General features: G+C 40.5%; 1 protein-coding gene and 1 long non-coding RNA gene across 12 annotated transcripts in view; both read left to right on the top strand.

The window, feature by feature from the left end:
* Positions 1 to 14723, top strand: part of DMD (dystrophin) — a 2127700-nt gene that overhangs the window by 1664011 nt on the left and 448966 nt on the right. The window lies entirely within an intron of this gene.
* Positions 976 to 3743, top strand: LOC123595247. Its single transcript, XR_006711096.1, has 2 exons — positions 976 to 2424; positions 2667 to 3743. It is a non-coding gene; the product is annotated as an uncharacterized LOC123595247 (long non-coding RNA).

The following is a 14723-nucleotide window of genomic DNA, read 5'->3' as shown; positions in this document are numbered from 1 at the left end:
GAGTATTATTCAGCCATAAAAAAGAAAGAAATCTTGCCATTTGCAATGGCATGGATGGAGCTAGAGAGTATTATGCTAAGTGAAATAAGTCAGTCAGGGAAAGACAGATACCATATGATTTCACTCGTATGTGGATCCTGAGAAACAAAAGAACAGGCTTCTTGAATGTTTCTCTTATCTTTTAAATACCACTCTCATTTCACAGGGTCAAAACCGTGTATACACAGTCATCGTTTGTTGAATTGAATCAAACAAAACTAAAATAGATTTTTATCCAAACCATAGTTTATGCCATGTTTCTAAATAAGCAAGAAATAAGTTTATCTTAGGAATTTAAGTATCTTCCATCTAAATAACTCCTTTTGTTTCCTTCTTACACATTTCAAAAGATATTTATTGAGTATCTAATATGTACTTGATGCTGTGCCAGGTGCTATGAAGGATGCCAAGGTAGTAGAATGAACTTCTAATTGTTTGGAGTTCCAATTAAATAACCTCAAGTTAAACCAATTTGGGAAGGGAACATTATGCCTTTGAGACTCTAGGTTTCTCTTGATTAGGAAGTATTAAACATTTCAAGTAACTAAACAGATTAAGGAGAATTCAAGGATACTTCTCACTAGTAAATTTGGATTAGGCTGGCGAATTTAAGACCTTAAATGGAACTTTGTAATAATTAGAAGAGAGAGAACATTATAATTACAACATTTGTAGAATCTGTGTTTATCTCTCAACTTTCATCATTTTCTAAGTATATCTGATGATCGGGTTTCATAACCCAAGAAAATATTTCTCCACATTCTGTACATGGATTCTTTTAAAAAGCCCTTTTTGTATTTTGTTAAAAAGTCAAAAGCCTCCATGAAAATGAGACCCAAGTGAGTGAAAGAATAAAACAGTATAACTCACATGCGATTGGCTCTCTGGCCTGACATCTGCTTTTTACAGTCCTTTCATGCTAAACTTTTTAAGAATTTATTATGAAAAGCTTTATTGACAGTTAAATCCTATCTTCTCCCCTGAGGAGTCACAGTTGTGTTTTCAAGTTCACTAGTGGCAGATGCTTCCTAGCTACACTTCGCACTATGTAAAGTGGAATTTCTCATCACCTGCATGGGATTTGTAGCTCCTGAGATGTACTTTGCTTAATATTAGTACCGCGCGATGACATTGGCACAAAAACACTTTTTATATTCCACGGCATTATTTTCAGTTTCACTTTGTAGTTAAAGAAAATCATGAAATGTTTTGTAAGTTTTACTTCCGGGTCAACTAGGGGGCTTGGGCTCTCTGTTAAGTCAAGCATTGTGCTCTTCAAAGCAAGCAATTGAAAACCTCATGTTGAGTTGTTCTACCAAAGGAGTTTAATATCAAAGGACATATATACACACGTAAATAGGCTGGTATCTCTAATTTGACTTTCATGATTTCTTATATGCCACAACCACTTGTATGGTGTCGTCTCTTCTTGGGAAGTTCTACCTCCACACTTACCAGAGTCCCTCTGTCCTTGTAAGGAAAGTGAAATCCAAAAGAACGATGAAAGTTGGTCAAAATAATGAGAGAGAACATGAACTCAATGTATCCTGTATTGGGTTGAACCACAACCCTTCCGATAGGTTACGTGGTATTAATAGACCATATTTCGTGGCACTACCAGATATCAGAAATCCAATGGTCATATGGAGGCATTGGGAATACTAGTAATCTTAGTGTTCCTCAAATGCCTTTCCCGTTTGCCTCCACCTTTATGCATTTCACTACTCCTCAAGGCCTATCTCAGATTCCTCTTCCATAGGACAGTCTGCATGGATTTTAGCCAACATTTATTCCTCTCTTTTTTTGCACACTTCTCGAACAGTTGGATTAGAAAGCCGGGAATTGGGAAACCTGAAGAGTGTATTAACCAAGAAGCAGAGACGGGAGAGTTTCAACAAAGGGCGCATCTAAAGTATCCCACTACTGTGGACTGCCATAGCAAATAAAGTTGGCGATTAAATCTGGTCTTTCCTACTGATGATAAACTCCAAGGCATATTCTTATATTTGCTAAGTTGCCTTGCTGGGTTCACAGCATGCATGCACTTGGTATTTATTGATTTATCAGTTAACTGAATCTTAACACATTATTGAAAGTTTCAAGTTTTAAAGAAAAGTATTCCTCTCCACCCCTCAGTGTCATCCCTGTTATTATTTTTCATGGCACCCTGATAATCTCTTTTCTAGCATTTTCCACTAACTGTAACATCCCCAGCCTCGAGCACAGTGCCTCCCATGTAGTAGGATCTCATTGTTTGTTGAATGAATGAACGGTCTGCTTAAAGATAAAGGCAGTACCTCTTTGTGGACTATACTTTTTTTAAGGTTGTTTTACATCTGTTTTCTCTAAAACTTAGAGAGAGATCTTTTAGTCAAAGGACTAGAGGTTATGCATCTTCTTTTTTTTTTTAATTTTTTTTTTCAACGTTTATTTTATTTTTGGGACAGAGAGAGACAGAGCATGAACGGGGGAGGGGCAGAGAGAGAGGGAGACACAGAATCGGAAACAGGCTCCAGGCTCTGAGCCATCAGCCCAGAGCCCGACGCGGGGCTCGAACTCCCGGACCGCGAGATCGTGACCTGGCTGAAGTCGGACGCTTAACCGACTGCGCCACCCAGGCGCCCCAGGTTATGCATCTTCTTTGTTCTTTCCAGAGTGCTCTCTATCAGTGTTTCTCTCAGCATAAATAAGAATTGCCTGGAGAACTTGTTAACACAGGGATTACTTGGTCCCATCCCCAGAGATGGTGATCATTTGGGTCCTGGAAGTGACTCTGCTGCTAATCTGTGAAGCATACTTTGAGTAGGACCCCTCCAGGATGTTGGATGTACGGATGCTTGCTCAAGAGAGGGATTTGTGCTTACTTGCTTGCAAAGTAATGAACCTTCTCGCGGAGTCATAGTTCTTTGAAACCTGCAAGAACCTTTGCTCTCATCTGGGCTACCGTTAAAGATGAAAAAACCTGAGCTTTCAGAGAGTCTCAGTCTCTTGACCAAGATCCTACAACTCGGTTCTTCTCAGTTCTTGTTCGGGTTTTAGTGTCAGGATAGAAATTTGCTAAGATACACTGAAGTGGCTTCTCTCAAATCAAGAGTGTCCACCGCATGCTGCACAGAGAATTTCGTTCCAAGGACATGAACTTTCCATTTGCCTTATTCATCATTCCTTGAAATTTTTCCCACATAGGTTTATACCACTGAAAGTTAAATTACATCAGAGCCTCCTTTTGATAAACCTAGAGCAGCTTGCTAAAATGCATCACAAAGTTTTCGTTGTTTCTTAGGTGGTTTTAATTATGGAGGTTTCATTTTAGTAATAATTGAGAACAAACTCTGACCAATTGAACTAAGCCAAAGGAGAAGAAGTAGAAGAAGAAGGCAAGTAGACTTATGATTTGAGTTTTTTCCAGTCCTTGAAACTTTGAGAATATCTGTCTTTATTAACTTTTGCTTTTTGCTGATGGCTTCTCTCATTTTATTATGGCTCATAGCATTGTAAATTAATTTAACATGAAAGATAAAAATGTTGCTCTTGAAATGTTTCTCATTAAATTATGGAAAAATATTACAATAAATAAAGGAAAGGAATGCCTCTAGTACCGGCTTCTGTTTGCTCAATTATTGCAGTACCAAAAGTGAATTATTACACAGTTAACTCAGAGGCAATATTATTGCCATTATGTTATAAAATAGATGAGTTGCAATCCTCAAAAAAAAAAAAAAGAAGAAGAAGAAGAAGGTACAGCGTAGGTCCTTTGAAAGTGAAATACCTTTTTCGCTTGAGCTTCATTTAAATGCATACTGACCCCACTTTTTTAGTCCTTGCTAATGATGGGCCCAACTTGATATGAAGAACCGCAGAGTAAATTTCAGCCAATTACTTCATTCAAGGGAGTCATTAAAGGGAGGTACCTCTGAAATTTCAGAAGGCATGTACTGCCAATTAGCTGAAATACTACTCAATGTCCTTTCTATGGTTACAATCTTTCTAGTATATTTTCAATTGAAGACAACCTCTGCAGAGAAGGTGAGAAGTTGCTGCTTGGTGATATTTGTTAGGTTGGGATCACACCTGTGGAAGACATTCATCTGTATTCCTCCTCCACTCACGAAGAATTATACTTAATTCATACAAACCATACAGGGATAGAGGATTAAAGCGTATTTACATGAGCCAAAACAATTGCTGGAAAGTTAAAAAAAAAAAAAAAACAAAAAAAAAACCATGGAATCAACCTGAGGCCCCTCGACTAGATAGACTTTTTTTTTCCCATATGGAACTCAATACATTCATTACATTTTAAATCCTATGGAACAACCTTATATGAACACATAAATATTCTAGGTGAGCTTTTAACAATGAGGCATATATTTGAATAATTTATCTCCCCTAATATGTAAGCCATTAAAGGGCAGGATCACCTACTCCATGCAAGCCTCTGGAGAATGCCTTGGAGTTTCTGGCAATTGATCCAACCCAAATCCCACCTCCGGGAACTTATGTGATAAGGTACAAATAAATGATTACGGTGCGATGGCAAAGCGGCACATCCCAACAAAGAATAGCTGATGAGAGTATTATAAAAATTAGTAGTTTGGAAAACGTACCAGAAATCTTTTGGAAGATCTTCAGATTACATTGAAATGCCCAGTTACTATCTATCAGATCCTGAACTATCTATCAGATACTAAACTATCAGAACTATCATAGGATTTCAAGGAATGATCAGCTTTCAAAAATTTTAGGATTCTACATCATAAGGCACATGAAGTCTCCACATGGTAGCTTTGGATGATTCAGAAAGAGTTACAGGCTATCGCGCCACATCAGACTAGCTTACGTATGTGTTAATTAAATCTGTATTACAGACTGGCCGAACACTGGATTCTTCTGAGTCAGAAGACCCAAGGGCTGTCTCCAAATTGTTTATGAGGCTGCGTTAGTTACAGGGTACCCCTCTGAGCTAGCTTGTCTGACGCAGTGACTCTGAAAGGGAAGGGCAGGTTTGCCCTCCCTGAGACACAGGCAATGTCTGGAGGCACCTTAAATTGTCACAGCTCAAGCGCAGTGGGTAGAGGACAGGTGTGTCATACACGACAAAGCCTCATCCAGTCCAAAACGTCAGGAAGACTGAAGCTGGAAAAAACCTGGTCTATTGTAGTGTTTACTCCCCTTTCCTGAACTTCTCTCTTCCGTAGTAATCTCCAACGCCCAAGAAATTAAAAAATCATTTAGTCATTTTTGCATGCTGTAAGATAATGAAGTGATTTTAATTATTTAGTATAATTTTTTATATGATAAAACATTGATAATATAAATATTGTTTAATTATTCAGACTCTCAGAGCTTGTATTAGTATATTATTTAAGATTTCGTAACATCCATTTACTGAGCTTTAGAACAATATTCCTTATTATTATAGCGACAAACGTTTTACTTTTTTCATTTTAACGATTCTTTAATAGGAAAATGTATAAATTAATAATATATTTTAAATTACCTGCTGGGTTCAGGAACAAAATGTACATGAAAATGGAGACTGAAATCTAACTGTTACATAGTGTCAGAGAAAGAGCTACTACTTTTATGACTGGATGTTTGGAATTCTTGCCTCCACCTGAAATTTAGCTGCGTTAATTTTTAGATGACATGAGCTAACAGAGGCTCAAGCTGACATTCTCAAGCATGTCTTGAAAAAATACATTTTGAGCAACAGCGAGCACCCTTTCGTCCTGAGATTTTTATTTACTTGATGGGCTGTGGTGTCTGGGCGCCAGAATTCTTAAAAGCTGCTCAGGTAGATCTCACACGCAGCAACCTTGGAGAACCTCTGGTTTTGTGTCGGATCCCACTTGGAAGACTGTATAGCTGGACCTCCTCCTGGGTTCACATTCCTCACCAGCTTTTTACCAGCTCTCTTTCTGACCCTGGGCAAATTACTTAGACCATATGCCGCAATTTCCTCATCTGGAAAGTGGGGGCAATCACAATGTCTACTTTTGGATGACGGATATATAGCATTTACAAATGAGTTTCCTCTGAAGATCATCTTGAAGAAAACATGCAGAATTATTATTATTTGTCGTTTTTTACAGTAACTTTCTGTATTTCAACATCAGTGTTATTGATGTTTCCTGTCTTTAATCAATGATCCAAATATAGATATCGGTTATAAGGGTGAAAACCATTTAAACCAATTGTAACCGTCACAATTCACCTGGTAGCTGAGTAACTGAGTCACGCCTCTTTGATTCTTCCCACCACGTGTTTGACACAGTCATTTCATTATATATAATTACATTCCATGCATATGCACAAAGTTTTTCAAGAATAGACATTACTAGGGGCGCCTGGGTGGCGCAGTCGGTTAAGCGTCCGACTTCAGCCAGGTCACGATCTCGCGGTCCGTGAGTTCGAGCCCCGCGTCAGGCTCTGGGCTGATGGCTCAGAGCCTGGAGCCTGTTTCCGATTCTGTGTCTCCCTCTCTCTCTGCCCCTCCCCCGTTCATGCTCTGTCTCTCTCTCTGTCCCAAAAATAAATAAAACGTTGAAAAAAAAAATTAAAAAAAAAAAAAAAGAATACACATTACTACCTTCAGTAATATGAACACCAAGAACCTTTTTGTGAACCCCTGGGAAATTGCATGAAAATCAGTTCGAAAAGGTTCTGCTCGGGGCACCTGGGTGGCTCAGGCGGTTGAACCTCCGACTTCGGCTCAGGTCATGATCTCACGGTCCGTGAGTTCGAGCCCCGCATCGGGCTCTGTGCTGACAGCTCGGAGCCTGGGGCCTGCTTCGGATTCTGTGTGTCCCTCTCTCTCTGCCCCTCCCCCATTCATGCTCTGTCTGTCTCTGTCTCAAAAATAAATAAACATTTAAAAAACATTTAAAAAAAAGAAAGAAAAGGTTCTGCTCATGGAGATGTGATCACACGTAGGTTTAGTCAACAAATAGTGACGAGGAGAATTAAAACACCAGCTGCACATGTACCAATGAGTGCAAACCATTATAATTCTAGAATAGTAGCAAAAAAAAAAAAAAAAAAAAGAGCTTTGGTTAATCCTTTCAGGAAACTCGATCAAAACTATTGCATTTAGAAGACAAATATTTACTTTGGCGGTTAGAAGATCTTGCATTAGTCCACCACCTCTTTTGGTATGGGTGGTCTTGTTCAAAGTTAATCTTTACTTATAAATTGTCACTAAAAATCAACTTTCGTATTACATCATTGACGACTGGCGGTCACCAGTTCCTCATTGGGATATTTATACGATTCATTTATACATTTTTTTTAAGTTTATTCATTTATTTTGAGATAGAGTGAGCAGGGAAGGGGCAGAGAGAGGGAGAGAGAGAATCCTAAGCAGGCTCTGTGCCATCAGTGCAGATCCCAATGCCAGGCTCGAATCCGCAAACCACGAGATCGTGACCTGAGCCCAAACCAAGAGTCAGACGCTTAACTGCCTAAGTCACCTAGGTGCCCACTTTCATACATGTTTAAACTTCCTTGCCGGAAGCCAGCATACGCTTGTACATACTTCTCTTTAAACTGTATGCCAGGTACTGGACTGGTCATTGATAAATCAGAGATGAATAAGACTTGGGTTGACATCAGTCACGTTGTCAGGAACCTCGCATGGGAGTTGGGGAAAGGAAAGGGAAATGGAGTAAGAGAACTGTGTATAAGCATATGCTTTAGCAGAATATGAAATGGATAACTGCCCAGTGGGATCGGGCAAGGCTTCCTAGAGGAGGGGACATGTGAGTCGGGTTTTAAAGGCTGAGTGGAAATTCACTCGTTGAGATAAACTCCTTAAGAGGAATTACTTCCGTAGAACTTGCCATAAGCCCAGAAATAAATGGTGTGCGAAATCGGTGCCATCTGTCAATGTATTCAATCTCCTTTGCACTCACCTTCAGAAGAAAAATTCAGAAATATAACAAAAAATTTGAATCTATTTTGCTATCTCTTCAAATGACTTAATTTGAGGATGAAATTGAATATAATCGAAGAGAATCTCCCCTGGGGGAAGATACTATTTATTGTTTGCTTGGGTCTGATCATTTTCTGTCAAAAATATATTAGGGATAAACTTGATGATTAAAAAATCAGATTTCTATACTGGTAATGCCATTGATTTTATAATATATTAATCACAAAATGCTTATCTTGGTGACTTGCACAAACTTAAATGAATAAAACACAAAAATAATTTATATCACCCTGTAGTACATTTATTAAACTAACCCAAAATAGCGGTTAGTGAAATACAAGCCCTTGATTCCAAACAACTCACTACAGGATTAGTCTGTGATTGTCATCAAGTCAGCGAAAATTATCTAATAAATTGTTGACTTCCAAAATGAAAACTAGAATATCTATGGGGCCATCCTTGTTCTCTTCATTTTTCTAGAGCAGCTCTGTCCAATAGAAATACGCCGTGACTTAAAATCTTCTAGGGGCGCCTGGGTGGCGCAGTCGGTTAAGCGTCCGACTTCAGCCAGGTCACGATATCGCGGTCCGTGAGTTCGAGCCCCGCGTCAGGCTCTGGGCTGATGGCTCAGAGCCTGGAGCCTGTTTCTGATTCTGTGTCTCCCTCTCTTTCTGCCCCTCCCCCACTCATGCACTGTCTCACTATCTCTCAGAAATAAATACCTATAAACACAATTTTTTTAAATCTTCTAGTAGCTATGCTAAAAAAAAGTAAACGTGAAGAGATGAAACCAATTGTAATAATATGTCGTATGTACCCTAACATGCCTAAAAGATTATCGTTGGAACATGTAATCCTTATCAAAGTTATCACTGCAGTGTTTTTTCCATATGTTTTAGTCTTGTCTTTTTCCCTCTTAGAGCACATCTCCATTCAGACCAGCCACGTTTCAAGTGCTCAGTGCTCATATGTGGCCAATGATTACCATATTAGAAAGTACAGTTCTAGAGATTTCCATTAATCCAAAAAGTAAAGGACCTCCAGACTTTCACTGATAAGTAATTCTTCACTGCTAGCCTTGGGGGCATTTCCAAATGTAGTCTCCAGATTTTAAATATTCTATCTTACCATCTCTGAGGGCTTCAGTTTTAATGCTATACTGTTCTTAAAGAATGTCAGAACATTCTTTTTTATGGAATACTCTGAAAGAGCAATTAGAAGTTTATGATGCACACAATGCAAAATACAGGTCATTTTCAAGCCTGTTTTAGAAGCACAAAAACCATAGTCATTTATCACCTGTGACGATACTGTCTCAAGTATGTCTTTGTTTGGGTATGGGTGATATTTTGAGAACTTTGTGATAAGAAAACAGTCTTTAAGAACAAGATTAAGAACAAGATAGAAGACTAAAATTGATAACTAGAATGAAAACCTTTTTTTTTCATGGAAACCTGGTTTAGTCTATCCATGGGGTTATATCACGGAGATGCTACTTTGAAAATATGTCTCACATTTGTTACGTTACTGAAAGTTCCTTCACTCTTAGTGACTTAGCCAGAAAATGCCCTCGTGGCTAAGTCCTTGATTTTCAGGTAATCCTAGCTACCTTTGCAAGGCCACTGGGACCATTTTGCATTGGAAGGATCATTGGCAGCCTTTCAAAGGAAAACTGAAGTATCAACACTTTGGAAAACAGGTACTAATGAGCGATCAGAAACCTGACCTCAAGATTACTTGTGAATTGTGAATCAGCAAAATAAACTCAATTGTTCATTTGCTAAATATGTATCAATTATCAGGTGCCTTCTCATTTATGAGTAGGTTTTTTTCCCCCAAAAGTTGGTTTATAATTCAGATGTTTGGGATTTGGAATAAATTTACCACGGGGGAAATATTATAAATTATAATTAATTTCCTAAGCTATCTAATTTAATTTTTAATATGCTTGCATGCATTACTTGTCATTTATAACAATTCTTTCCCCCAAGTGTTCACTTCCCACTAGAGTAATGAAAGTGGAGTATTATTACATGGTACATGGTTGGATACTTTTACAAATTTTAATAATTAAGTATTTATTTAATGTGTTTTAGAAAAATGTAGCTCGTACCATAAACGGTTGATTGTAAGATAACATTGCTTAGAATGAGACTATGGAAAACAAGATGGCTCGACACGAGTCCACTTAGAACAAACCATCAAGGGGGCGCCTGGGTGGCGCAGTCGGTTAAGCGTCCGACTTCAGCCAGGTCACGATCTCACGGTCCGTGAGTTCGAGCCCCGCGTCGGGCTCGGGGCTGATGGCTCAGAGCCTGGAGCCTGTTTCCGATTCTGTGTCTCCCTCTCTCTCTGCCCCTCCCCTGTTCATGCTCTGTCTCTCTCTGTCCCCAAAATAAATAAACGTTGAAAAAAAAAATTTTTTTTTTAAATAAAAAAAAAAAAAAAAAAAGAACAAACCATCAGGTAAATAGGTGGACACACATGTCATCCGTTGCGAAGGTGATTTGCGAAACTGTTTACAGTTATTTGACTTGTTGAAAATGCCTTCAGACTTTCTATTAAAAATGGCGGGAATTCATTTCCGTCCCCTGATGCCTGTCGTTTTCTTCTTACTTAAGGTTCCTTCCTCCTCTCGCTCCTACCCCCTTTCCTTTTCTGATTTTACCAAGGATAGCAACTCCAGGAAGATGGCGGGAAGTGGGATGAGATGGGACATGAAATGGTAAAACAGCTCAGCCTTGAGGGGTTTGGGACATCTGCCTTGATATCTACAAGATGAGTTTCTCAGGTCGGGGGAAGGTTTGAAGAGCGGGCTAAGCCGGCCAGCATGCTGTGCACGCTCTAAAGTCATGGGAAATCGATTTTGAGATGATTGCACCTTGGTAAATCTGGAGTTTGGAGGGGAAGAAAGGAAGCTGGAAAGTGAGCAAGTGTCCGAAAGGGTTTCTTTTAGGTTTTCCTTGGGTAGCAATGGTAAACCACTTAAAGTTTGTTTGTGTATTTGTTAAGCAGAGGAGTGACTTCATGTAAAATGAAAACTGGAATGAGGTGGGAGGGGCAAGAGCTCTGAGGTGACAATATCCTTCACGAGAGGACTTAGGAAAGCCAGATGGGACACGGTGCTGTAAGTGCTGGAAAGATGGGAATTGATTCCAAGGTTCGGTTACTTTGGGTTTTATTGTTGTTTGAAGCTAGACTTTGCCATGTTCTGTAACGGATTAATGTGAAGGGTTAAGGGAAAGGAAGAAGCCAAGGTTTCTGGTTGGACAGCTGGAGGCATTCACTGTACTAGGGAACCCAAGGCTTAGAGTGTGTTCGAAGGGGCAGCGTGTTTTAGTTGTACTTGGGATTTAATTTATAGAGGTGACTGAGTGACGGCAGAGACAAGTCACTGCCATGAAGGAAGTTTTATTACTCACAATTTCCAGGAGAAGGGGACATGTCACGCTTTGCAAGGTTACAAGGGGAAGAACTGGGGTCATTCAGGAGGCAGAGGGAGCAAAGGAGAAAGCATGATTTCTCCTTTATTGCGGTTTCCCTGTGAAGAAATCGATGGGGCCGGGTGGGCAAGTTTGGGCAAGTTTAGGATTGGATCGTTTGAATAATTTCAGCAGGCTCTGGGCTAGCGGGTGTCTTGATGTCCAGTATCTGGCCTTGGAAATTCTGGCTTGGTGTGTGAGAGTTAAATAAAGGAGACGACTGGGGATGTGGGCTTTGCAAATCAAAGGTACAATCACAAGGGAGTCATCTGCTATCTCTCGGCATTCGTTCCGCTTGGGAGGGGCGGTCTCTTCCTGGCCACCAAGGCCCCCAAGATGTCAAAGCGTGATAAGATAGAGAAAATAAAAAAAGCATGATTAATACTCAGGGTAGATGTTGTATACAACTTAGGACAGTGACTCTCAAAGTGAGCTCCGCTGGAATGACTTGGAAGCCTTGTTAAGTCGGAGTTTCCTGACTCTGGAGGTCTGGGGCCGGCACAGAGAATTTGCATTTTTAAAAAAGTTCTCCTGTGCTGCTGTGCTGCTGCTGGCCAGGGATCAACTTTAAAAACGCGGATTTAGGATATGTACAGTTTGGGGAATATCCGAAAGGAGCAAAATTCACGGAATATTCCTGGGTAGTTGGCTGCGCAGCTGGGAAGTTCAGCATAGAATATTAGGCTAGAGATAAAGACTTGGGAGATCATCTGTATCAAAACGATAATTGAAATCTGGGGAACGCCTGCAGGGTAGGGGGGTGTCTGTGTACCAAGAAAAGGAAAAAAGACTAAAGCCCAAGCTCCAATGACCCTTTAGAATAGAGGAGGGAGAAGAACCCACAGAGGAGGTTCGGGAAACTTCTAAGGGCCTGAGGAGGCCAAGGAGAGAAGACATTCACAGCCAACATGAGACATGCTTCCGAATGACTGCGCTGGCTTTGCCCCCATGCGTCAACTGCTGCATAATTCATTACAGTCATAAACACATACTTTAATAAACAACTGAAGTAATGCAACTGATTTTTTAAATAAAAAATTTCGCGTCTAATTAGTCGCCCTAGGAGGCTGCCAAATTATTTCTGGGATGTTGTTACCACCCCGACCATCTTGGCACTCCTCTTTCAGGAGCTTTCCAGTGCTGCGGTTTCTTCTTTTTTAATGCTTTCAGAGGTAGCGAATTTTCCTATTTTGAGGGTGGAATTGATTTTTTGCGTCAGTCTTCAAAGCCTCTTATGGTTTGTGAAATAAATAAATGATAGACCTAGATGCAATCAAGTCTTTAAAAAATTGCATACTGGGGCGCCTGGGTGGCTCAGCCGGTTAAGCGTCCGACTTCAGCTCAGGTCATGATCTCGCGGTCCGTGAGTTCGAGCCCCACGTCGGGCTCTGGGCTGATGGCTCAGAGCCTGGAGCCTGCTTCCGGTTCTGTGTCTCCCTCTCTCTCTGCCTCTCCCCTGTTCATGCTCTGTCTCTCTGTGTCTCAAAAATAAATAAACGTTAAAAAAATTTTTTTAGGGGCGCCTGGGTGGCGCAGTCGGTTAAGCGTCCGACTTCAGCCAGGTCACGATCTCGCGGTCCATGAGTTCGAGCCCCGCGTCGGGCTCTGGGCTGATGGCTCAGAGCCTGGAGCCTGTTTCCGATTCTGTGTCTCCCTCTCTCTCTGCCCCTCCCCCGTTCATGCTCTGTCTCTCTCTGTCCCAAAAATAAAATAAACGTTGAAAAAAAACAAAAAAATATTTAAAAAAAAAAAAATTTTTTTAAATAAATAAAAATAAAAAATAAAAAATTGCATACCTACTGGAATTTCTTCTGTTAGTGGAAACTCTTCCAAGGCAGTTTCAAAGGAGGTGTTTAGTTCTTAAATTATAACGTTACTCACTACATTAAAGGACAAACATTCATTTGAATGAATGCGTTCCTGGTCAATGTGTTTTCGGTGCCTTTTTACCTGACAGTCCTCTCAGACAGATGCCTATACAAATCCCACTTCCTCAGAAAGCCTGTGAGAAATGTCTTGACTCAAATGTGATTCCGAGATTCCTGGCAAATAGACGCTATATGGTGACAAACTTGTCATCCTGTCTTTGGGGAAGCTCTGGATCCCATTCAGAAGATTCCCTGCCCCCTCCGTCCCCACCCCCCACAATTTTGCCATCAACAAGGCAGACGGGAATAGTCAGGGGAAGATTTTCAGAGGGTAACATTTTCATGGAAGACATATCTCCCCCTTTGGAACTTAGTTTCCTAAATGCAAGGTGTTACCTTCTCGGGGCAAGAAGCCTTTCATATTAATATAAATGCAGGTGACGCTTGTGTCACAGATAAATTGCCCCTCAAACTAGCACGCAGGAAGGAGGGTTCTGAGATTCGGCACAGACGTAGCTTTTAAAAATATACGATTTCAAACACGATGTGCGATTTCAGGTTCCCTTCGGTCATTTTCAGTCGGTTTTTTACTTGCTATCCCATTATGCGTGGATTTTATCTAATCCATGTCTGGAGATTTCTGTGGCCCTCGAATTCTACCTTTTTTTGACAAAGAGGCCACCTGGTTTTATTTATTCCCCTGCCCTAGTTGTGTTCTGGATATAATCAGTTAAAGGCCATAAATTCATTATTTTAGGTTAAACTTGAACTTACATGGGGAACTACTTGAGGGACTTGATAAATCACACAAGGAAGGGTCCCACCCCCCGAATTTCAGATTCGGTTTAGGACTGGGGTGGGACTGATAATCTGCATTGCTAACAAGTTTCCAGTTGAGATGGAGGTTACTGGACTGTTACTGAGAACCGTTGCACGAAGGAAAACTAGATGCATGAATTTTCTGCCGTGACTGTCACCACTGAAGACATTTTCATGGAGAAAGAGACATCAAAACGTGTGATCACTTAGCTTTGGGTGGAGCCACAGAATCTGTATTATCACATTCTCGGGAAATAGCTGTTGTTGCTGGTCAAGGACCACACTTGGTGAGCCACTAATTAAAATATCATTTAAGGGGCGCCTGGGTGGCTCAGTCGGTTCAGCGGCTGACTTCGGCTCAGGTCATGATCTCACCGCTCGTGAGTTCGAGCCCCGCGTCGGGCTCTGTGCTGACAGCTCAGAGCCTGGAGCCTATTTCAGATTCTGTGTCTCCCTCTCTCTCTCTCGCTGACCCTCCCCCGTTCATGCTCTGTCTCTCTCTGTCTCAAAAAATAAATAAACGTTAAAAAAAAATTTTTTTTTAAATATCATTTAAAAAATTTAGTCCAGGGGCGCCTGCGT

Source organism: Leopardus geoffroyi, chromosome X, assembly GCF_018350155.1.
Source record: "Leopardus geoffroyi isolate Oge1 chromosome X, O.geoffroyi_Oge1_pat1.0, whole genome shotgun sequence".
NCBI lineage: Eukaryota > Metazoa > Chordata > Mammalia > Carnivora > Felidae > Leopardus > Leopardus geoffroyi.
This window is presented reverse-complemented; position numbering and strand designations above follow the sequence as displayed.